We start from the raw sequence: 26,390 nt of genomic DNA on the forward strand, positions 1-26,390 counted from the left end.
TGAAAGAATTAAGATACAAAACAAGATTGCCTGATTTACTACTCCATGTAATTTAAACATTTATGGGGGAATAAAGAATATTAAATATAAAAAGCATAACATACTATCATATATAGAGAGAAGCACATATAGAATACTATGAATATAAATATGGAATTAAGGGCTTGGGTTTCTTAGAGTTTTACATATTTGAATTCAAATATAGCAATGCTAGCTGTTACATTATGTAACTCTAAAAATTACATAATCGCTCCAAGTCCTCATTTCTTCATCTGAAAATAGAGATAATGCCACCAACCTCACAGGATTACTGTAATGATAAATCAAACTGCCAAGCATGGTGCCTGGCACTAAATATACACTAAATAAATACTAGCTTTTGTTACTATTATTTCTCCAGTAACAAAAAGATAATACAATTTTAATCCCAAAATTCACATTTGGGCTTTAATGTACTTCTCCAACAAAACCATATTCACTAAAGTTACCAGTGACCTCTAAATTGCCAAATACTTTTGGATATTTTCAGTTCTTATGTTACTTGCCTCCCCTGCTTTTATGTCTTTAACACCTTATTCTATGAAGAAGTTTAGAAAGCGATCGTGAAAGGTTAGGAAGTCACTGAAGCATTTTAGCATGGGATGTCTCTCCCACCACTTCTTCCTAGGGCACTATCCCTGCCCCTGACCTTCAAATGCTGGATTTCTCTCAATGTTCTATCCTCAGTCCTCTTCTTATCTCTACTCCATATTCTCCCTGGATAACTTTAACCCGTTTCATGTTTTTAACTCTCCCCTACATGCTTATAATTCCCAAATCTGTCTCTTACCCATACCTCTCCTAAATTCCATGCCCATATTTCCAATGCCTAATATAAATCTTACTTGTGTATTCAAAAAATGCTTATTGAAGGGGAAGAAAGAAAAGGAAATAAATATTTACTAAGCACCTAATACATATTATATATATTACATGACAGGTTAAGTAAACCACCCAAACCATACCACCAGTAAAAGAGGGAGTTAGAATTCAAACACAGATCTATTCAATAATAAAGTTCATGCTTTTTTTCCTCACTACACTGCTTTCTCCAGTGCATCCACAGTGGGTCACAAGGCACTGGGAATACAAAGTAGAACCTAAATATTTTAGATAAAACGATAAAATACAGGTTCATGGATAATACTTAGGTGAATGCATAGCTAGTTTAACAACTGTATTAACTGGACAAAATTTATTATTTATTACATTGTCCCTATTAAAGGGTCACAGTTTGGTAGAGGAAACTGATTTTATTTAAGCGAGTAATAAAAATATATCATGATTATAAACCTATGGTCAAGATAAAACAAGTGATATATGGGAATGGGGAGTGGAGAAGAGATGTATGGGAAAGAATTCCCACACAGATGTAAAAACTAAGACTTATGAGTACATGTTTGCCTAATAAATTCAGGGTGGAAAAGCATTTGAAGCAGAAGGAATAGTAAATATAAAAGCACTGGAATCATCTTGATCCTTTCTGAATATTCCAAATAATTCAGAAGACAGAAAGAAGTGAGGCCTAATATATACACAAGGATGGACCAGATCTGGGGCAGCCTTACATGCCTTTCCTTGGGGATAAAGAAAGTGGGCAAGACAAAGACATATTTAGGATCTTGAATTGACAAGATATTGATTACTCTCACATTTCTCCCTTGGATGACAGGGCAGCTAGGAAGAAGAGTAAGGGGTAAATATTTCAGAAATCAGAAAACAAAACAAACTTAAACAAAGGAACAAACAAAAGTTATAGATGAAAATTTCTGTTTTATACATGACGAACATGAAGTGTTTTGTTTGTTTGTTTTTGTTTTTTTCTTAAAGATGACCAGTAAGGGGATCTTAACCCTTAACTTGGTGTTGTCAGCACCACACTCTCCCAAGTGAGCCAAGGGCTGGCCCTATGAACATGAAGTGTTAATGGAAAGATGAATTGGAGGAGTTTAGCTAGCTATAGGCAATTATTCAACCCTGAAAACTGGTCCACCATAAAAGTTTTAGCCAGTAGCAATTGAGCCCTGAACAATGGCTCACAATCTTTCTACTAATTCTTGGTTAACAGCTCAGATATCTTCCTAAAACACAAATCTGATCATGCCATTTTCTAACATACCAAAGACCAAAATGAACCAATACCTATGTCTCACATGTTAAGAATAGCTTTGTGACCTCAGGAAGAGGATTCTGGTTAGGCATGGAGATCACGCAGCATATGAGGGTACTTCAAAAAGTTCATGGAAAGATTTCATATCTTTTAATTCTATTTTTCCGTGAACTTTTTGAAATACCTTTGTATAAAGTTCAGACTCTGAATTTAGAACACCTATGCTAGTAATCCAAACATACCACTAATTAGCTAAGTGGCCCTGGGCACCTCATTTAATTTCTCTAAGTTTCAATTCTCTCATTTGTAAAAAGAGGATAACAACTATTTATCTTCTGAGTTGTTCTAAAAATTAAATGAAACTTTTCATATGTAAGCACGCAACAAAAATTAAGATAAGAGGAGAAAAGGGACATATCGGTAAATAGGTCAGAAAATGCCATAACTGTATTAGAGTCCTTTCTGTTTGGAATGCTCTTCATTCAAATCTTCACAAGGCTGCCACTTCCCCGTGGCTTACAAACATTAACACCTATCATCTTTAGAAGTTCATATGAATACACATAGTGCTTTATGTAAATTAACTAATTTAATCCTCATTTCAACCTCAATATTGACCCTGTACATTTGATTACCTTCATTTCATGATGAGGAAATTGATGTGAAAGTTTAAGTAGCCTAGCCAAAATCACACCGATAGAAAAGAACACTCTAGACTCTACCTATTCTACTCTATCAAACTGGTTTCTCAAAATGCAGTTAGGAAATCTTCAACAAGAAGTAGTATGGAGTAGTAGAAAAATTACTCTTATTTGTAGTCATAAGAATTGGGTTCCTGTTATCAAAAACCTTGGGCAGGTGACTTAAGCTCCCTAATCCTCAATTTCTTCATGTATGAAATAAGGACAATAACAACCTGCCTTGTAACTGTACACCCTGCCTACACATAAAGATTTTAAGCTCCATAGGGAGGGAACAGGAGAGAATGCCATACTTCTTCATATTTCTCACAAAATATAATATGTATTCAATAAGTAGGTCTAGTTCTTAAAGTGCTCTTTAAAACCAAACTTTCTTCCTTATGAACTTGTACCTATATTAAATTAAAATAACTGTTATATGCTACAAATTATAGTGACTCACAATCTAATAATTTTAAGAGTTATTCCTGTAAGCCCTAAAAACATTTCATACAACTTTAAAACACAAGCACTTACTACTTTAGGAAAGTAATAATTTAATTTTATCAACATTATATTCTAACGTTTTAAATATTCTCTAGGTACAAGATATAGAAACTTCAGTCCAATACTTTATCAATGCAATATCCAGTTTTACAGCAGAGAAACTGCCGGAATTTTAGGGAGCAGGTACATTTTTAGATGTGGCAAAGAATTATTGCCTATTTATGACGGAAATACAAATTATTTTTGTATTTATTTATAATAATTATTAATTTTTAACCATAAATAATTTATAATAATTTTAAATAACCATAAGTTATTTATAATAATTAACCAATTAATACTGAGCTTCTTTATTTAATAGGTACATTCATTTATGGTCTATTTAATTTTATGGTCCAGAAGCATTATGAGGGTTAAAAATGTAGTAAGTTGCTTACATACACATTTAGCATACTGAAAGTTAATTTTTTTAAAAATAGTGGAACACAGCCATTTTTGAACCTGACAGCTCTGCCTGATACAAGAACAAAAGGTCTCTATCCTTCCTGTGTCCACAAGCCAAAGAACAGGTCCCTTTTTACATAGTAGTCAGTCCCCATAGAACTTCAGAGATCACGACCTGCTTCCCCGACAGAATCAGCATCCCTAGAGTGGACTCAAACTTTGTGACTCCAAGAAGGGGATAAAAGAAGGGGCACCTCCAAGAATGGCTTCAAATCCAGGACTCAAAGGGAAGTGACGCCAGTCAACTATCAGAACTAGGAATGCAACATCTTTGGAGGGTGTGTCCCGCAGGACTGCAACGTAGCACGTCACCTGCACAGGCCATTCATTAGCTGAGGGGGGCGGTAAAGAGGTGGCTGCAGGGACCCGGGCCAACAGGCCGGCCCCGCGCCACCTCGCGCAAAGCCCGGCGCCGCGGAGTCCTCCTCCCGGTGGTCCACCCGCGCCACCGCCGTGCGTAGTCACCAGCACCGGGGGGAAGGCTAATACTCCCATCGCCCCAGGGCTGAAGGGACCGCGTCCGCCTCAGCCCGCTCCGCACGGTCCGGCTGCGCCGAGCACTCCCTCACCAGTCGCTAGATGAAACTGAGCCGGTGGTCTCCGCGAGGTGGGCACAGAGCCGCGCAGTGACTCATCGTCAGTGAAGACAACAGGAGAAACCGAACGGCGCCAGCGGGGGCCCTGTCCCCAGACCTGGGTCAGCTCCGGGGGCGGCTGCAGCTACAGCCGCGACTACAGGCACAGGGAAGGGGTTAGGGAGAAAGGGCCGAGCGGGTGGAACCCAGGAATAAGACGGGCGTTGATTGGCTGGGGCTCATGTATGCCTCATGATGATTGGCTGGTGCCTGCCCAGAAGGCCTCTCGTGACAGCACCTCAGCTGTGGCCTATCCCTGGCGCCCCGAAGGAACTTGACCCTGACGGCCTTGGGACCGCTGGCGCTGGCCAGGGGCGGGGAAATGCTGCAGCGGGACTCTAGGTCGACAGCGGTGATGGAAGCGGCCCTTTCGGGGCCAGCCGTCTCCCAGATAGAAACGTCTCTCTCCCGACAGCTGGAGACTCAGAAGGGAGGATGACTCTAGGGTGGAGAGACACGGAGACCTGGTCGGATACTTTGGGCACCCGATCAGCACTTAGCCGAAGCCAAGTTAATAGGCGTCCCGCACAGAAAATTTCTTCCCGTTGCCCTAGCAGTGGGGTCACTGGAAAGCCAAAGGCGGCGTCTCTCGGAGACGCAGCCTCGCCCTTCTCTGGCTCACTTTTACACCCGGATTATTTGGAGTCAGTCCCTCAGTCAGAAGGCGTCACTGCTTTCTTAGATAGCCACCTTGGGACCAGCTGCTGACCGAGTCACACCGCTTGGCGCCTGCTGGGCTTGCACTAGACTTTTCCTTTAACTCTGAATCTGAGGGCCATTTTTAAAGTGTTTGAGTGAAAAATATTAGGGCGGAAAGAAAGTAGCTGATAATCAATACCGAATGGGAAACACACTGCTGCTGAATGTGTGATACAGTAGGCATTCAGGAAATGTTTGTTCAGGGGTGGGTAGTGTGACTCAGAACAACAGGAGGAGTCAGAAGTTGGCCGGACAGCTCTGCCACGTTGTGAATTGTACGAGCCACTTAGTCTCTCTCATCTACAAAACGAAGGAGTTGGACTAGATGTTTTGTTAGGTCCCATTCAGCTTTACTCTTTTTTTTTGTTTGTTTGTTTTTGTAGCCTTCTTTGTGGGAGGGTAAATTACTAGCCCTCAGCCACTTAGCTGGTTAGGAAGAAAGGGAAACTAACTAGGCCCAAGCTCTCCTGCTGCCTTCCCCAATACAATGTTCTATTTCTTTGCTCCGTATTCTAAGTCCCCTACTTCTTTCTTTAACATATAACAAAAACTGGTTTGTAATGTAAAAACTGAGTGAATTTGAAAATAAGCTACATATAATGACTAATATGTATGAAAAAACAAATCAATCATGGCAAATAAAGCTAATAATAGGAATAAATGCACTGACCTGAGTTCACATCATTTATATATCTCTTCTATCTGGGCAAGTTAATTAGCTTTTCTGAAGCCTCAGTTTCCTCATCTGCAATACGGTGCAGTTATGCATTTTGGGGTTGGGAAAATATAATGATTAGATAGAGATATATAGCACTTGGTACAGTAGCTAGCACACAGTAACACTTCATAATAGTTCTACTTTTTATAAATATAGTATGTCTTTCCTTAGCAGCTGAATTGTTCAAGCAGTCTTCATTTAGAAATTACTAGGTCTCATTGCACTTGTGGTAAGCACTTGGGATCTAGTAGTGAACAAAAATACAGATAGGCCCAGATAATCCCAATCATAAAAATAAATTGCAACTTTTACACATATTAAAAAGAACACTATGATAGATTTAATCTAATTTTTCAAAGAAATGATACTTGAACTAAGATCTGGAGAATAATTAGGAAGTAACTAGATAAAGCAGGAAAGAACACATGTTAACAGGTCAAGGAATATGGAATTACTCCCCTTTTCCCCTGGAAAGTTAGGTGCCTTCAAAAGTACTGGTTATTTGCAGGACCCAATATAGAAATAATTAGGAAATAGTACAAATGAAATATGGTTAAATTTTAAAAATTCATTTTAGATGCAGTTAGAGGAGGAAGAACTCAAAATTAGCCATTTTGTTTGGTTTTTTAAAAAATTTTGTGTTTACACCTAAAAGAATAGATAAAAATATACAAATAATAATGATTATTTCTGTGTAATAGGATTATGGGTAATTATTAATTTCTATCATTTTGAATTTCATAATTTTATTGCAATAATTAAATGTTACTTGAGTGATTAAAAAATCAAAGTTTGGAAAAATAATTTACTAGAATTTCTAAAGGAGAATTGAAGAAATAAAACTAGAGATGGCTGAAGAAGGTTGCAGTGATTTAGAGGGGGAGAGTAGTAGAAGAATAGTACAGGCATCAGGAATGGAGTACTGTAGAAATGTATTTAAGCCACACAGCATCTATAATAAATTCCCTAAGTGCCATTTTTTCCAAAATAAATTAGTAATTCATTATTAAAAATGCTAACTCATCATTATGTGAATTTTGCTGTCTTTCAAGTTGTATTGGGGTAAGGAATGACAGTGCTGCCCTTACTTCAGCTGGTGGCAGAAGAGAGAATATTAGAACTTGTATAGAAACTTGGGTATAACCCTAAACCTAATTAAGTTCTACAAGAATGGTTGTTATTACAGGAAGTTCAGCAGTATAGCTTGCCTAGAGATGACTGGAACTTTATTGTTTGGCCTTATTCTCTTCCACTCCACATCATCCTCTGCACAAGAACACAAGATTGGCTACAGTCTTCTGGCACACACCTAGGCTTTGCCATTAGGGAAGGTTGCATTGAACCCTCTGCCTCAAGCACAAAAATTCCAGAGGCCTGATGGACTCATACTGGCTGGTGTTAGGTGAGGAGTCAAGGATATCTAAACACTATAGGGTGTTTCTGTATTCTTGGATCCCAGGAGACATCATCCCAGCTGCATTCTTCGTAGAGTGATTATCCTTCAAGTATTCATAAGGAGCCACCTCCTCACAAATCTGTGAGGCCTTCTCTGATGGCCTTTCCTAACAGTTATTCCCTCTATATTCTTTCTATCACTTATTCATATTATGTGACACACTGTTTTGTTTTTATGTTTATTACCTTTATATATGTGGAGGCAGTAAAAGCTAGAGTTCTGGAGGCAAGATACCCAGATAAAAAATTTAATTCTTACTAGCTGTGAGACCTCAAGCAAGTTACATAACCCCTCTAAGCCTAGTTTTCTTACCTCTAAAATGGGGTCAATAGAATTTCCTTCATAAAGTTCTTAAAAGTTTAAATGAGATGATATATGTAAAGCTCTTAGTACAGGTGTTAGCACTTGTTGGGAAAAAATAGGAAAATGGTCAGGGCCCCTCAGATGTTCAGAGTCTCGCCGAGCATTTGCTGTAAATATCCTCAGCTGTTCCTTGTTACTACTTAATATAATTGCGTATGGGTACCCAGGTATCCAGGGTATGGACTTAAGTATAAAAGACTAACAGCTCTGATCCACAGTGCTTCTTAGAACTCTCAGCGAGGTCACTAGGACAGTTGCTCCTAGGTCTGAAGAAACCATTCATTTTTCTATACCCACAGCTCTCAGGACTTTTTTTTTTTTTTCTACTACTAGCTCACAGATCTGCGTGTGGAAGGTTTGTGACCCAGTCTGTGCAACAGACTCGAGGGGTCTGTAAGCCCTAGCTTTACAGCACTTAATCGACACAACCTGAGTTCTTGTGGATGGTTCTGTTTCCCTGTGAGCATGTAAAGGGTGGGATGGGGAGAAACAAGGAATGAACCACAAGGTGGCAGTGTTTGAATATAACTTTAGAACTGTACAAGCTTGAATTCATAGCCCACCAACAAATCTTAGATTCAAGGCAAATTCAAAGCCTGCATGAGACAGGCTAAACTTTGTGAGAAATAAAACTTATGAACTTAGGTTGCTTAGCATCTTATTATAATCAGAATACTAAATTCCCAAAACTCTCCCCTTTACTATGACTAAGAATGTGTACTATTGCTTTCTTGGACCATCTTACTTAAAATTGCTTATATTTCTTCTTTACCTAGATAAATAAGTAAATCTGGCTTTTGAGAGAGAGAGAGAGAGGCAGAAAAAAGAAAGGAAGGAAAGAATAAAAAGCTCCAAGTTCAAGACACCTTTTGTAAGCAATGATAACAGTCATTTAGTCCATCCCTAAAGAACTGAAGGTCCTGGGAATTTAGCCATGTCAATGCAGTCTCTTTTTACATTATTAACTGAAGAAAAATGGGTGTCTTTAAAGATTTCAGAATAGGAAACAAAAAGAAGTCAGAAGGAGCCTTGTCAGGACTGTAAAGGTAGATGCCTAATGATTTCCCATCAAAACTCTCATAGAATTGACCTTGTTTGATGAGAGGAATGAACAGGAACATTGTCGTGGTGAGGGACTCTCTCATGAGGACTTCCTGGTCATTTTTCTGCTAAAACTTTCGCTAACTTTCTGAAAGCACTCTCATAATATGCAGCTGTTATCACTCTTTGGCTCTCAAGAAAATCAACATGCAAAATGCCATGAGTATCTCAAAAAACTGTTGCCATGATGTAGGGCTAGGGCTTACAGACCCCTCGAGCCCATTGTCTAGACTGGGTCACAAACCCTCCACACACAGGCCTATGAGCTAGGTAATGGGAGAAAGTCCTGGGAGCCATGGGTGAAGAATTAATAGGCTTTATTCAGAGCTAGGAGCAGCCGCCCTAATGGCTTCCCAGAGCGTCTTCAAAAGCTTCTCGTATCAGAGCCATTAGTCCTTTATACTCAAGTCCATAACACCAGGTGCACATGCACAATTACAATAACCAGGAACACCCATGCACACGCGCATACCCACCTCGGAGCTACGCAAGATTCTGAACATCTGAGGGGCCCTGACCATTTTTTCTATATTTTCCCAACACATGATCTTTGCTCTTGAGTGGTCCATTTTTGCTTTGGCTGTACTGCTTCCATCTCCTGGTAGCCACAGCCTTGATTGTGCTTTGTCTTCAGGATCTTTGTCTTCATACTGGTAAAGCCATGTTTCATTTTCTGTTAAAATTCTTCAAATAAATCCTTCAGGATCTGATCCTACTTGTTTAAAATTTTTATGGAAAGCTCTGCTCTTGTCTGCAGCTGATCTGGGTGCACGGGTGCAACAGTTTTGGCACCTATCCAGCAGAAAGTTTGCTCAACTATAATTTTTCATAAGAATTGTGTAAACTGAACCAATTAAGATGTCTATGGTGTTGGCTATTATTTCTGCTGTTAATCATTAATTCTTTTCAGGCTCAACAAGATTAATTTTTTTCCTCACAAATTGATGTGGATGGGCTGCCACTGCAGGCTTCATCTTCAATATTGTCTTATCCCTTCTTAAAACGAGTTATCCATTTGTAAAGTGCTGATTTCTTTGGGGCATTGTCCCCATAAACGTTTCATAAAGCATAAAGAATTTTACCATTCTTCCATCCAAGCTTCACTATAAATTTGATGTAAATAAATTTTAGCAGAATTCATGTTACTCTGATGGGGCTCTTTTCAAACTGATGTCTTGTCCTTCTTACTACCTCAAACCAGATCCTGTTCAGATATGTTATAGCAAATTAGTATGAATTTATTTTGGTGCAAAAAATTTGGATTTCATGGATAATTTTTTCACAATAAGAATTTTCCATGAACTTTTTGAAGACCCCCTGTATATGTCTAATCATAAATATGTATGTGCCTGATAACAAAACTTCAAAACACGTGAAACAAAACTCAAGAGAACTAAAAGGAGAAATAGGCAATTCAATAATAATAGCAGGAGATTTTAACGCCCCTTTCTCAGCAATAGGTACAACAGTTAAACATAAAAGTCAGGGAACTTTTTGAAGTGATGATAATAGTCCATGTCTTGATAGGAGTGCAAGTTTTATTAGGTGTATGCATTTGTCTAAACTCCATAAATGTATCCTAAAAATTTCTGCTTTCATTGTATGTAAATTTTACCTCAAGGGAAAAGAAATGGTAAACATTATAAACTTTGGTAACGATTTTTATACTGAAGTGTTTAGGGGTAAATGTGTTGTGGGGTGTTAGGCCCATTTTTAGGAGCGAACATTATCTGTGAGCCACATGGTGCCTATGGGTGGAGGATGAAGATGGCACCCGCGGGAAGTAGGGGAGGCATAACCCAAGATAGCTCCAAAAGGTTTTTATTGGTCCTCCAGTATTTCTGCACTCGTGAACCCTGCGTGAACGCTACGCTCAACATGTTAGTACACAATGCATGCCCGCGTGATCCTTTAATTGATTGGTTAGTTCATGGAAAGCCCCTACTTACTTGCTTATATAAATTGCGGTGTAACAGCAATAAAGTGGAACTGGCCTGACAGAACCCCTGCCGTGTCTGAGTGTCTCTTTCACGGGGCTGGGTTGGCGGGCAGCAGGCTCCTCTTTCCCCCAGATCCCTCGGTCCCAACACCAGGGGTAATCCTGTTGGCTCCTTCTCCTTCTGGGTCTGCAAGAGAACCCCAGGCATGCCCCCCACAGAAGCTGGCGCCTGAACAGGGACCCACCACATAAGAAGAACCAACCCACCGTGCAGCCTTGAGAGAGCGGCGACAAGTGGCCACGAGCCTCAGCGCGGAGTTTCCCTCTGGAGAAACGCCATCTCGGGGTAACAGACATTTTCAAGGTGAATCTCCTTATTCCCAACAGGTGAATAGGGTAAGTCATTTTCACTCTTTTCTTGTTCCTCCTACTCTTATTCCACACTATCCTTTCCCTCTCCGTTCCATGACTTTCAGCAAACAAGCAGACGGAGGTGGGACAATTGACAGGTCGTGGCCAGGGTTACTGTCTGGTAGACCTTGAAGGACTCATATCAGTCGGCTCCAGTAGCGGAAGCCTGACCGGGTGAAAGTCCTCCTTGCCTTCTTCCAGCTGAGTAACCAGCCATCCCCTTTTCCCAAAATACTGGCCATCACCAGTCCTGGCGGAAGCCTGACCGGGTGAAAGTCCTCCTTGCTTTCTTCCAGCTGAGTAACCAGCCATCCCCTTTTCCCAAAATACTGGCCATCACCAGTCCTGTCAGGTTTTTTCTGGTGATAACCCTCAGCTGCTTTCTCTTTGTTTCTATACATCTAAACACCATGGGAAATACCACAGGCAAAATGGATGAATCGGCCCTTAAGGCGCTAAAATATTTGTTAAAAAGTAGAGGACTTGAGATTTCTGACAGTATGGCTGCCAAGACCTGGGAAACCGTTCTAGCCCTGGCTCCCTGGATTGTCTCAGCTGACCTGTTTTCTTGGGACATGTGGGACCGCGTACAAACCCTTGCCCGGCAGCATGAGGTTTGCTGCAGGGAGGACCCACCCTTAGGGTTTTACGCTACTATTGGAGCCCTTAAGTTTTGCTTCTCGCAATGCCACAAAAGTGATAGCCATACCCCTACCTCCCCAGACTTAGAAGAGCAATGGGAAAAGTTTGAAAGGGAGCATATTAAGGGCGGCCTAACCGTCTCTTCACAAGGTCATGCCCAGGATACCTTTCAGCCAACAAACAGTTCTGGGGAACCACCAGAGGAACGTGGAGGGTCACAAGAGGACAGGGACTTTCCCCAGGGTAAGCCCCCAGAGGAGGGCCTTTACCCTCCCCTCCCTCCTCTCACTAAAGACTTACAGGAGGGGGCCACAAACAATAAACAAATAACAGCCAGTCAGCAACACAAATTTCAACTAAATGATCCCTGGGAGGCTCTCCCGCCCTTTCACCACCAGCCTCAAGCTTTCCCCGTTAACATTAACTATAGACAGCATGAGCCCATGGGGAATCCCTGGGAAACTCCACCACTCTTTCCTTACCAACCCCAGGCTTTTCCTGTCAATGTCAACCCTGGGGGGAACAGGCTAGCGCCCTGGTACCCCTGGGAGGCTACAGACCTAAAAGAGCTAAAAAAGGCTGTGGCCAAAGATGATCCAAATTCCCCATGGGCAGAAACCATCCTCCAGGGATTAGCACACCATCCCTGCACAACCCAGGATTGGAAAATGCTGTGTAGAGCAGTACTCTCAGGTCCCCAGTATATTAAATTTTGTGCCTTTTTATTTATTATTTATTTTTTTTAAAGATGACTCGTAAGGGGATCTTAACCCTTGACTTGGTGTTGTCAGAACCATGCTCACCCAGTGAGCAAACTGGCCATCCCTATATGGGATCCGAACCCGTGGCCTTGGTGTTATCAGCACTGAGCCACGGGCTGGCCCGAATTTTGCGCCTTTTTAAAAGAATGCCATGCTCAGGCAGAGAGGAATCAGGCCGCTAACCCAGCTATCCCAATAACCTTTGGGATGCTATCTGGAACGGCAATACAGCACAGGAATTCAGCAAGCTGCTATCCCTGCTCCATATCAAGACCAGGTTAGGGCAATCTGCTTAGCGGCTTGGAAAAAACTTGCAGAGGGCCCTACAGAGCCCCCCCATATCAGGCATCACCCAGAGAAACAATGAGGACCTCCCTTCCTTCATGGATAGGGTAGAAAAAAGCATACAAAGGAAATTCCCCCCTGGGCCCCTAAGAGACCAGTTTGTTAAAATGCTGGTATGGGAGGGAATGACATCAGAGCACAAAATGGCCTGTGCGGGTCAAAAGGACCACTCCATAGAAAGGTGGATTATCGCCTCTAGGCATGTGGGGACCCAAGGCCATCAGGCCCGCACCATTGCTACTGCCCTCTAAGCCCAAACCAATGCCCTCACCGAGGCAATGACTAAAGCCTTTAATACCATGACCTCCCCTGGAAACGGCCTCTCTGGTAATAAAACAGGCCATTGCTTTGGCTGTGGGGAACAGGGACACTTTAAAAATAGCTGTCCCCCAAATAATTCAAAACCAAAAGGCCGAAAACCTCCCACCACACCATGCGCAAGATGCAAAAAGGGCTACCACTGGAAGGCAGACTCTAAATCTAAATTTGATAAGGATGGCAATCCTTTAAATTAGAAAAGGGGCAGCCCCTAGCCCCGTCATCCCAAGGGGGACCCCATTTTCTACCACAACAAGTTAGAAACCCTCTAAGTCAACCTAAACCCGGATGCAACTCACACCGACCCCCCACAGAGCTAACAGGAGTTAACAAAGCCCAAAAACCTGCAAGGGCTAACTGGACGGTGCCTATTGTGCTTGGGTTAAGACTCAAAATGGATATAATGATCAGGGGAAAAAATTTCTGATGCCTAATTGACACCAGAGCTGACCGCATGGTCCTTAGAGAGGAGGAAGTTCCTAATAGCTGGAGGATGGTCCCAGGACCACAAATAATGGGGGCTGGAGGAAATACTCGGTCCAAAGAAACTGTCGGCTGGCTCCCCTGGAAAGATGCTGATGGCACAAGAGGGGAAGTCAAACCACTTATAGCTGCAGGACTTAATGCAAACCTCCTAGGCCAAGACATTCTGGGACAAGCAGACACCTATATCACCACTGATTATAAAGAATTTTATGATGACATTTTAGATGAGGAGGAGTACCAGCAGCAGTTCAACCTCCCTTCTTGCCCAAATTATAGAGGGGAAACTGAATTCCAAAACATGCGGGAGGGAAAGCCACTTACAAGATGGAAGGTGCACCCCCAATCCTAAAGGCCACTGCCCCCCGGGTCCCTCCCATCCGTTGGAAACCAGAAGCCCCAATTTGGGTGGAGCAGTGGCCTCTCCCAGGTAATAAGTTGCAAGCACTTGAGGGACTTATCGCAGAACCATTAAAATTAAAACATATTCGCCCATCCACTAGCCCTTGGAATACCCCTCTTTTTGTCATTAAAAAGTCTTCAGGAAAATGGAGACTGTTATAGGATCTTAGAAAAATTAATGAAAGAATGTTGCTACAGGGAACCCCCCTAAGGGGGTTGCCTTGGGTACCGGCCTTCCCTAGTAACTTATGCCTCATGGCTATAGATATTAGGGACTGCTTCTTTTCCATTCCTTTAAGCCCACAGGATTATAAAAAATTTGCCTTTTCAGTCCCCTCAACTAACTTTAAGGGGCCAGATAAACATTTTGAATGGATGGTTTTGCCTAAAGGTATGGCCAATAGTCTGTCTTTTTGCCAAAACTATGTTTATGAATTACTCCAACCTGTCAAAAGGCTCCCCCATGTTGAAATGTATGTTTACATGGATGATATTATCTTAGGAGCCCTAAATACTTCCCAATTAGCCGAGGCAAATAAAGTCCTGCAGATGTGCCTTACAAACGGTAACTTGCATGTTGCTGCTGATAAAATCCAAGTTGTTCCACCTTTTAAAATTTTAGGTGCCCAGTTAACCTTGCAAGGCGTTAGTCCTTTAAAACCTCAACTTTGTATCCCAGATTCTTGTTCTTTGGTTGATTTACAACGCCTTTTAGGTGAAATTAAATGGCTATGGCCCTGGATTCCCATTTCATTGGGTCAGCTATTACCTGTTTTTAACCTATTAAGGGAGAGCCTGCCTCATGATAAAATCTCGCTTTCAGTTGCACATAAACAGCTCTTACAAGAGGCTCAGAATTCTCTCAACCAGGCTCAGCTTGCTAGATACTCTCCCTCAAAAGACTTGCAATTATGGATTCTGCCTAATCCCACCATCCTTATGGCAGTCCTTGTTCAAGAGGGAAACCCCTTACAATGGATTCATATGTCTCTGGGGGGATCTCCTTGAGTCTATACCTATATAGACCAAATGGCTGACTTAACGCAAAAGGGACGGGACATAGCACTCCGATGCTATGCATGGGAACCTAACAAAATAATTGTTCCAAACCGACTGAGTGACCTAGAATGGATCTACAGAAACAATCCTAGAATGGCCTTGGCACTAGAGGGTTTCCCCGGCATCCTGGATTGTCACTACAGGCCTTATAAATGGGTCACTTCTTTTGGCTGTTTAAACGGGAGAGCACCTCAATTATTTCTACAGAAACCCCTACCTGATGCCTATAATGTGTTCACTGATGGGGGTAAACATGGGGCTGCTGTTATTGTCTTTTTGCCACATGGAAAACAACCATCATCTAACATTGTCCCTCAAAAGTACTATGAGCCCTGTGAAGGATCTGCACAGTTTAAGGAACTCTTAGCTATAGTTTTAGCACTTAATAAGGTCTCAGAACCCATAAATTTATTTTCTGACAGTTTGTATGACACTAATTTGCTCCTGGGGCTGCTTAATTTCCATATTCGTTTAGATAACAACCCAATTACACCTCTTATAATACAGGCCCAATCATTGTTATTCGAACAGGCCCAACCCATCTATATACAACATCTTAGAGGCCATCAAAATTGCTTGGTCTACTTTCACTAGGAAACTTTTTAGCAGACAAAACAGCCTCCTCTAACCCCCATGTTTTAACTTTACAAGATGCATCTAATCTCCATGCCCTAACTCATAAATTGGAGGGGCCTACATAAACGGTTCCTGCAAATCCCTATTAAAGATTTAAAAAAGATTGTTCGTACTTGTAAGTTTTGCCTTCCTTACTTACAGGTGCCCCCTTTACAATCCTCAGGAGTTAACCCTAGGGGACTAAAACCCAAAGTATTATGGCAAATTGATTTTACTCATTTTTCTCCTTTTAGAAAGCTCAAGTATGTTTTTGTTACTGTTGATACCTATTCTCATGCCTGCTGGGCTACCGCTCACTCAGGGGAAAAGGCTTGACATGCCCAAAGTCGCCTTTTACAATGTTTTGCAACACTTGGACTCCCCAATCAAATTAAAACTGATAATGGCCCCCGTTTTGTTAGCCATGCATTTCAGGAGTTCCTTTCAAGCTGGCACATTTGCCACACCACAGGTATTCCATACAATCCACAGGGACAAGCTATAATAGAGTGTTATCACCAAACTTTAAAAAATCAATTACAAAAACAAAAAGGGGGTACCACCAGCCCCCACCAACAATTAGGATTAGCACTATTTACATTAAACATTCTAAATTTTTCCAAAAATGAGTTAATGACACCTTTTCAAAAGTACTGGTCTAATCAAGACATAAAGCCCGAGGTGCAAGTTAGATGGAAAGACCCCATTTGCAGACACTGGAGAGGACCTGACCCACTCCTAACTATGGGAAGGGGATTTGGGTGTGTATTCCCCTTTGATGAACCCTGCCTCATATGGATACTGGCCAAAAACCTTAAATTTGTATCTCAAAATCTTGAACAAATACCCAGCCCAGGGACAACAACAACCCTGAGGCAAATTCTTCTCTTTCAGGAGACTTATGTGACAACCTGGGTGAACTTGCCTCATAATCCTTGTGGGAGAGTTTCGCTCCAATCCTGATTGCCTTTGTCCTTAACACCATCAACAGCAGCATGATGTGTCACCTGGTCATCCATCCTATGGACCATCTGGCTCTCTGGCATGTGGGGAACCAATCACCTACCAGTGTAACAAACCTGGATAAAAGATTGTTGGTTATGTTATGATGTTCATCCCCCATATTTTGAGGCTGTGGCATTAAGTAACGTAACCATCCTCCCCACTAACAGCACCCACTGTGCCATTAATTACAACAGAACCCATCCTGGTTTAACCATACAACATATATTGGGAAAAGGATTATGTGTTGGTGTAAACAACCCCTCCCTTTGTTCCAATACCATTATCCTCAACAGTACCTGGGATAAACCCAACCTTGGGCGATGGTTATGCACCAAATCAGGGCTTACTGCTTGTGTGTTTAATCAATCCTTATTTCATGAAACTTGTGTATCAGTAGATATTGTTCCCCGAATATTATGGCATAGAGGGGAAGAAATGTTTCAATATTGGACAAGTAACTTTCCTCACCACAGTAAAAGGGCACTAGGGGCCACTGTTACCATTAGTACTTTATTGGGGATGGTGGGCTCTGGGGCAGGGGCTGCTGGAATAGGATATACTTACACCCATATACAAGCTTTAAGGGAGGCTATAGACATAGATCTAGATAGGCTTGAAACATCAATTACCCATTTGCAAAAATCATTAACTTCTCTTTCCAAAGTTGTATTACAAAATAGAAGGGGATTAGACCTCCTATTTTTACAACAGGAGGCTTATGTGCAGCTCTCAAGGAAGAATGTTGCTTTTATGCCGATCATTCTGGAATAATAAAAGAGTCTATGACAAAAGTTAGAGAAGGCTTGGAAAGACATAAAAGAGAAAGAGAGGCCAATGAGAGCTGGTTTCAATCTTGGTTTAACAGTTCTCCCTGGCTTACCACCTTAATATCTGCCTTAGTGGGCCTCCTCTTTTTTTTTTTTTTTCCTTTATGTCTTTTTTCATGACCAGCAATGGATCGCAACCCTCGGTGTCGCACCCGCACCTCTCCCAGCCAGTGAGTGGCTGGTCTGTATGTGGGATCCGAACCCTCGGCGGGAGCACCGCCGCACTCCCAAGCAGCGCACTGTAGCAGTGCGCCACCGGGCCGGCCCCTTAGTGGGCCTCCTCTTAATCCTCCTCTTAGTGCTAATGTTTGGTCCTTTAATTTTTGCTAAAATCATGGCTCTCATTTGACGAAATCTAGGATCCATAACTATGCTCACCCAAGTGGTAGAAAATGTGGCCCAAGAAAAAAACCCCAAAACCCTTGGGTCAATATGCCCCTTCAAAAAATCCACAGTAATCTTTAAGGGTCTCTGCTGGCTCCCCACAAGTGGCTGGCTAGCCAATGACGGGTAAGATCCCCAGAGGGGGACAACCTAAGACAGGCACAGTCACAAAAAAGCCAACGAGGTTGAGAGGTTAGCCGCCTTCAACTACCCATTACAGGGTTGTTCTTCTTTTTATAAAGAAAATAGGGAGAGATGTTGGGCCCATCTTTAGGAGCATACATTATCTGTGAGCCACATGGTGCCTATGGGTGGAGGATGAAGATGGCGCTCACGGGAAGTAGGGGAGGCATAACCCAAGATAGCTCCAAAAGGTTTTTATTGGTCCTCCAGTATTTCCACACTTGTGAACCCTGCGTGATTGCTATGCTTAACATGTTAGTACAAAATGCATGCCCACATGATCCTTTAATTGATTGGTTAGTTCATGGAAAGCCCCTACTTGCTTGCTTATGTAAATTGCAGTGTAATGGCAATAAAGTGGAACTGGCCTGACAGAACCCCTGCCCTGTCTGAGTGTCTCTTTCATGGGGCTGGGTTGGCGGGCAGCAGGCTCACTTTTCCCCAAGATCCCTTGGTTCCAACACCGGGGGTAATCCTGTCGGCTCCTTCTCCTTCTGTGTCTGCAGGAGGACCCCAGGCACACCCCCGCAGTGGGGTAAGAAGATACCTATAATTTACTATGAAATGCATCAAGAAATATAAGATGGATAAAGGGATGAATAAATGGGTAGATATGGATAAAGCAAGTATATTAAAATGTTAATGATATAATCTTGGCAGATTTATTGTTGTTAACAATAATATTCTTCCAAGTTTGTTGTATGTTTAAAAATTTCAAAATAAAAAGCTGGAAAAAAGAGACTTAGAAAACATGCAAATAAATTACAATGTATAGACCTTATTTGGATCATGATTCAGACACATAAACTGTAAGAAAAAAAAAAGTTGTGAAACACTAGGGGAAATTTGAACACTGACTAGTCACCTGTTAATTGTTTTTAGGCCTGTGTAGGAGAAGCTGTTGGCCCCCCAAGTCCCATTTCCTCACACTTACCACTTTAGTGCATGCTCTCCAGTAAAAGGTGAAAGATTTATGCGATCTGAAGAGAAACCAGAGTATAAGTGCATGCTCTCCAGAATTCAGCTGGGAGTTCTGTTGTTCGCAGCTTTGAATGTTGGCTGATTTTTATTCTGATAGTTTCAATTGTCTTTAGGAGATAACTAAAGGATTTGGGGGAGTGATAAGAAAAGCTAATACATATCTCTACACACTAAAGCTGCTGATGAAATTGGTATCAAGCTAGAAATTAATAAATGGATATTCAATACACCTCAATAATTTCTTTGTTATGAACTTGATTATAGCTACTTGGTTACCTCTAGAGGCAGAGAGAACTGGAGTCTATGCTGCCTTGTGATTATAGATGGCCCTCGCTTTCTCAGGTTTTCCATTATTCTGAAAACACTAGGAAACCAAAACTCTTATCTGTGCTTCTGTGACCAGAAGATGGATTTTTTCTTCTATACCTCACTGATGTGATAATACACAGCACTGCCCTCCCTGAAGTCCCCTAATAGTAGCCCATGCTGGTTCTTAGACGGAAGGAAGACTATGCCTGGAAAATCCCCCTGCTGTTAAGTACAGCTTAAATAAGGGCCCTGAAAGGGGAGTGTTGAAGAGGGCCTTAGAATTAATTGCTCTATATTGCAAGAAGATCAGGCATGGACAAGAAGACAAGCAAAGGATCAGGGAAGAAACCAAGAGAAAAGAATGAAATGTGTCATTCAGAGAAAAAGAATAAAATTTATAGAAATTATTTTGGCCTAAGTAAAAGGAGGAAGAAGACAGCCAGGGCAGAATCTTTAAGGGCCTCACAGTCAATATTTCCCTATTACCCTTATTATTGCTTTGTATTATATGTGTATGTGGATGGAGATTCTCATTGGTATTGAGACTTTATGCCTAATATACTCAGGTTATAATATGAAGAAATTCATTTACGAAGTTCACAAAAGCAGAACCATATGGACAACTTCATTTGAATAGAAATTTACTTTGGTCCTCTAAAATTTCCACCATTAGATATTTAGATGTTTGACAAAAAAAAAAAAAAAAAAAAAAAACAGGAAAGGTGCTCTGTCTCTGGGTCTGCCAAGGACCACCATTATCACTCCCTGCTTTCTTTCACACTTTCCAGTTTGGAAGCTCCTTTAACATCCTCTGTTTCCCATTATGATTTTGATTCTCTACAACAACTCTGAGAAGTAAGTAGGGACTTAAATTATAAATGAAAAAGATGAAGCTCAAAGAGTTTAAGTGACTTGCTCAAGGTCAGAGAGCTAATAGAAAGATCCCTCATCTCCCCACATCAGAAATAGAGTAAGCCTGCTGCCTGCTCTAATACCAACACATTAAGTGAGAGGAAGGAGAGCCCTGGGGAATTGTCTCTAATCACTCCACATTAACTAAATAGCACAGATTGCCTTCCAGTTCTCGAATCCCTTTGCACTTGCCATCTGTAAAATTCACTTGAGCTCTTCTTCATAATTTCCCTTGTCTTGCTTTTAAGTGTTTAATAAGTAAATGGGTAAATGGTGTGTGTGTGTGTGTGTGTGTGTGTGTGTGTGTGTGTAACTCCCTACTTATATCAGTATTAGAAATAGTATTAGACTTATATTCTCACAAAATTTAGCACAGTATCATGCTTACAAATAAATAAACTTTTATTTGAATTTAATTAGATTAGATGATAGCATGGGAAGTACAGATGATAGAGAAAAGGAAAATTTTAGTGCAAATAGGCCAGGTATTTTCTTGCTTATTGAGTCCATCACCATCACTTTAACCATTCTTTTGCCAACATGCTTGATTCCCTTGTCCTTGTTGTACGTGCCCACTTCAAGTGTAATCCTGGATCAAACTAAAAGTCAGCCTTTTTAGCTCCTTACATGTGTTATAGCGACACAGTTACAAGCAACAGAAAGATTAACTCACACTGACTTAAATAATAAAAACCGAAAAGTCCAAAGGTAAAACTGGCTTCAAATGAGGCTTGATCTTGCAGCTCAAATGATGTGAGCAAGACCAAGTTTCCTTTTGTCTTTTCACTCTGCCTTCCTCAGGCTTGGCTTCATTCTCAGGCTAGGCCCTGATGATCCCAAAATGCCTACTACCAAATGCTACTTTACCAATCCTCCCTTAATCTGCCCTCAGAGTAGATAAGATTTATTCAGATACCCAACCACAGAATTGCCCTCACTTTTCAATCGTGAGTAAACACCATTTCCTCTGACTCTCCCTTCCCAGAATTACTCAACCAAAACAAAAATCCTATAAACAGGTTCCATCTGACACCTTCTTACTGAAACAACCCTCAGTTCCTCATGATGAGTGTTCCCTCTCTCTACTTACAATGAGTGACAGAACCAACTTGTTTAACTAAAGGTTAGTTCCTGGTGATCTTTGGGTGGAGGTATTGTCAGTCCTTATTGCATCCAGGGAAGTATCCATTGAAATCCATTGAAGTAACCTTCATTTCTCTTCTGAACTACTCCAACATCCTCAAAATGGTTTTCTCTGTCCCCAGTCTTATTGACTGTTCCAGTCAATAACTCTTTGCCAGAGTGATCTTTCTGAAACTCATATCTGATTGTGTCACTCCATGCTCCCATATTCCTAAGAATAAAATCCAAATGTATTAGCCTGGGCTTGGACACCCTTCTTGATCACTTCCCCAACCACACTTCCTGTCTTATCAGACATCACCTCCTTAACTCCAGTTCAATGCATGAGCCTTGATGAATTTGCTTGCAGTTCATCCAAAGCATGTTTATGAATCTTTGCATATCTTTTGGACCTTTCCTAATGTCTAGAAATCTTCATCATCTAGCTAACTTTTACTTCTTCTTAAGGACTTGACTCAAGCATTTCCTCCTCCGAGAACCCTTCTTGTATTACTTGCAGTTTATTGATGCTGCAAATTAAAATCCACAGGGAGCAGACATGCACAGTGGTTTTATTTGCCAATATAAGTACAGTGTGACTCACATATTCCCTTCAGGGGAATCTGAGCTAGGTAAAACTTTTCCAGGTCCCAACTTTTCCTGGAATTACTTTGTCATTAAAGACATAGGCAATGAATCAAAAGCTAATTGAAAGTAAAAAATAAAATTTAAAACAGCTAATTGAATCAAAACTGTGAATAGTTTAATTTGGAATTCTAGACTGTTAGCACATAAGTGATTGATAGCAAGTGTCTTTTATGCAAGGATGCCAACTGTTTCTATAATCATTTCTAGTTTTGAAGGCAATGTTTCCTCAGCCTGCTCACATACCCAAGATTGTAAAGAGACTTAACATAATACCAACCCATTAATACTAGCTGATGATCATGACCTAAACTGTATTTCAACAAATAAAGGCATCCTTTAAAAAGGTTTTGAAATTTTCATAATTTACATTTTTCATGGAAATATTTTTCTAAACCTCTAATTTCACTGGAGAATATACTGGTAAAATCTTCTCATAAGTATGATTATGAAAGACTTCTGTTCATCTTTAATAGTTGTAGATCCAGCACATCCCCAACTCCAGTGTTCTAGTTCCTCATTTCCTGTTTAAAAGAAGAAAAAATTTTTTTCCTTTTTTTTTTTAACCATTCTTTTGAGACCTATCAATCTGGTAAACTACTCCTTACCAATCTATTAAAGGCAGCTAATGGCTAGTGAGACACTGAAACAAATTTTTAGAGACGATTCCTTAATTCACTAAGTTTGAGGAAGGATAGAGCAGGGACCAGCCCCAGGAAGGCTACCATGAATATTCAGGCTAAACAGACATTAGCCACCTCCTTGTTTTGTAGTTAATGAGTCCATAATGAGAGGAGAAAGGAAAACCACTTGACCAATCAAATTGAAGAACCCCAGAACTCTGCAGTTTTCTGAACAGGAAACAAAACCACCACACATGCCCACTAAGAAGGACGGAGCTGCTATGACTGCTATGTGACCTTGCACAAGTGATACTAGGCCAAAAAGAGCAAACTTAAGGAAAAATTGGGCCCACTGAGCATGAGCCTTTCCTTCAAACTTGGCAATGCACATGACAGGAAGCAGAAGCAACCACCCCTCCCGCCCCAGCCAGGATTACCCCAACCTCTGCCCAAGCTGAATATTCCTCCCAGCTAGTTAAGCTGAATATTCCCCCACCATCCCTGTCCTGAGATGACATATAAAACGTACGACCCTGAATATTTACAGGGCTCTCCTCACGTGTGAGGTTGCCTGCACACTCTCTTGCAAGTACTTTAGTTTTGCAATAAATGTTGAGTGTGAATGTGACATTGCCCCATGAAGTTGGAGTTATTGTTGGGTTCTTGATGGGATTCCTCCCTCTGGAAATCCAAAAACCTGCATCTCCAGCAACAAATTCATTAGTAAATCCAATGATGGAAATGTTTTCAGGCACTCATAATATTTTGAGAGAGAGAGATTTGGGAATAGACTGTATTTAAAGCAAGCATTGCCTGGGGTTCTTCAATTTATATTAATTCTGTAGAAGATAATTCCATATAAAGATTGGCTCTTCACATCTTTCTTTGCAGGAAGCTGCTATTTTTACCTAGAAGCAAGCTAATCAGGACTGGGTGAATGAATATAAGAATTACATTAAATTCAATGAAATATATCTGTTGAGCACATCACATACAGAGGCATCCTGAGAGCCACTGCAAAGGATTTTAAAAAGCAGTTTAAAATCCAGTATGGGAAATAAGATAGACATATAACTACCACTGTTGGAAAAGTGAAATGCTGCCATAAAAGAGAGAGAATGGAATGTGGAGCCACCAAAGAAAGAAATCACAATCAGTTCAGGGGAATCAGAAAAACTTCTAAACGGATTTATTTGTGATAGAATTGAGTGAACAGGATTTTGTGAAGCATCTGAAAGGAACCTATTATTTCCATGAATGCCAACGTAGAGAAAAATTGGAAAAGACTTTGAAATGGATCAAAAAAGATAAATAATGACTTCAATGGAAAAGTAGGTTGTTTAGCTGATTCTACGGGGCCATTGGGCTTTCACTGTCTTTAAACTCTGCAAATTGTAGATAACTGATAGCAATGCAAATAACTCTTGTTCATAGCCGCGTAAATTACTTTTGTCAGGTGGAAGTACAACTGATTTCCCCATCTCCATTCCCGTAATAAGCAAGTTTTGTATTTTTTTATAAATTCATTCTCTTATTTCCTATTAATATGTGTGATATTTTGGATTTCCTATGAATCAGTGGTAGCATCTTACTGCTTCCCTCATTAATTAATTAATGAGCTCTATAAAATCTTTCATGTGTTAGTTTTATATTTGTATGAGAATCATGATTATATCCTATTTTTAAAATTATTCTCTAACACCAACACATCTCATCTACATATTATTTTCAAGTAACTATTTCCTAATATATCTTTTCTATTTTTCCCTTTCTTTGTGCATTTTAATACACACTTAAAGCTGAATAGTATATACGGGAATTTTAAGGTGGAAGCAAAAGATGAGATTAAGAATTTTTCTTCTAAAGATTCTGATACTCCCAGAATATTTCCTACAGAAAGAGAGAACAGAACTGTGGGAGGGGAGGAGGGAGGAGGGGGGGGGAGGGTTAGGGAGAAATTGGTTAAGGGACACAAAGAATATGTTTTGTAATGATGAATACTGAATTCCCTGGCCATCTTGATGGTCCTCTCACCTTCTTGGAATAGAAGGAACTTTTGGAACTACTTGTCCCATGTAGTTATCACGTATTGTACACAAATACTGACCGTCAACTCTGTACCCTACAAATATGTATAATCAATTATGTTTCAACTAAAAAAATAAAAAACAAAAGAGGATTGAGACAGAAGTTTTGAATCTTGAGACTGTTCTTTAGTCCTTGGTTTCTATATGAAAATGAAGCATTTACTTGAAAAATAAATATATTATATATAGAACATATAAATATTTTATATTCATATTTTATACAAGTATTTCATATTTATAAGTATCTTTATATGAATATTTAAAGATAACTACATATATATCTACCTATTATATATCTACCTACCTATTTCTTTATAAACAACCCACTAGGGTATGAGTCTTATATATGTCAGTTGAAGACCTCCTCCCTATTCCAGAATTCTCATTACTGAGGGTTGTCACATCCTGAGCAGAGATCTTTTGACTTTTTAGTCTATAGTCTACAGTTGCAGCTGCTGCATTGTTCCTTGATGTCACATGATCCATCTGTTAGTGCTAGTTCTCTGCTGTTCTGCCATTGAAACTGTTTAAAGTCACAGAATATTCTGGTCCAGCCCCTACTCAAGCCTCACATACATCTTCCCTCAGCGGACTGTCTGCTGACAGCCTAGTCCCACCCACTGCCTATGTTCAGCCCAGATAGTTCAAGTAGACTCCTAGTGCCACAGCCCTAGTGCTTAGGTTTTCAGCAGCACTTCCACGCTGAGTTCTCTCCTCCAAGAGACGTGATGTCTAAGTAGGCTCAGATCTCTTTTCTGGTGGATCCCATATCTGTCCTTCCCATTTCCTGCCAATGCACCTTCCTCTCATTTCTGTCCCTAACAGGAATCACTCTGGTTTTGTTTGTTTGTTTATTAAATATGCAGTTATATTGCCTCTACAGATCTAGTTTCTAAACCATGAAGATACAAATATATATTTATTTTCATCTCTATCAGTCACCTTCTATTTAATACCTGAAGCATAAAAATCCCTATAAGGATAAGAACTGTTATATAAGAGATCATTGATACCTGAGAGTTCTCAGAGTTTGAGGTTGTCTCATAAGATGGAATGTCCTTTTGTTTCTTAATTATGTCCATAAAATCTGTGAAACTTTAATAAGAAATCTAGATACTTTACGTATAGTTTTTGGACATCAATATGTTTTTATGTTGTTTTAAAGCACAAACCTACCCCCAACATCTATGCTGAATCTATCTGCATGCCATTGACAAGAGCGGAGACCAGACATGAGGAGACAGTTTCCAAGCAGAGGGTCCTCTCATGTATGCCTGCTCTTTTGTTTAATAATGGAACTATTGTGTCTCATTATTTTCACTTTTAAGAGCAGCACAAAATAGTGTCTTAAGCGTTGCCAGAAAGCTCAAGAACTAAACAGAAACCAGAATAACATAGAAGAAAGGTGTTTTTGTTGTTTTTTAATTTTTTTACTATATTGCCAGGAAGACTGAGTTACCATCTACTCATAAAGGAGAAAAACAGAGATGTCAACACAAATTATGTATTGTTTTAATTGTATTAT

At 40.5% G+C, this 26,390-nt stretch overlaps 1 protein-coding gene across 1 annotated transcript in view; it reads right to left on the reverse strand.

The window, feature by feature from the left end:
• The window catches only part of IBTK (inhibitor of Bruton agammaglobulinemia tyrosine kinase), a gene marked incomplete at its 3' end in the record, with an annotated part of 50,912 nt that extends 46,447 nt beyond the window's left edge, over positions 1–4,465 (reverse strand). Inside the window, exon 1 of the mRNA XM_008580736.1 lies at positions 4,410–4,465. The remainder of the gene's footprint in view (positions 1–4,409) is intronic.
• Between the last annotated feature and the right edge of the window lie 21,925 nt (positions 4,466–26,390).

The sequence above is a fragment of the Galeopterus variegatus genome, unplaced genomic scaffold (genome assembly GCF_000696425.1).
Source record: "Galeopterus variegatus unplaced genomic scaffold, G_variegatus-3.0.2 Scaffold2149, whole genome shotgun sequence".
Lineage (NCBI taxonomy): Eukaryota > Metazoa > Chordata > Mammalia > Dermoptera > Cynocephalidae > Galeopterus > Galeopterus variegatus.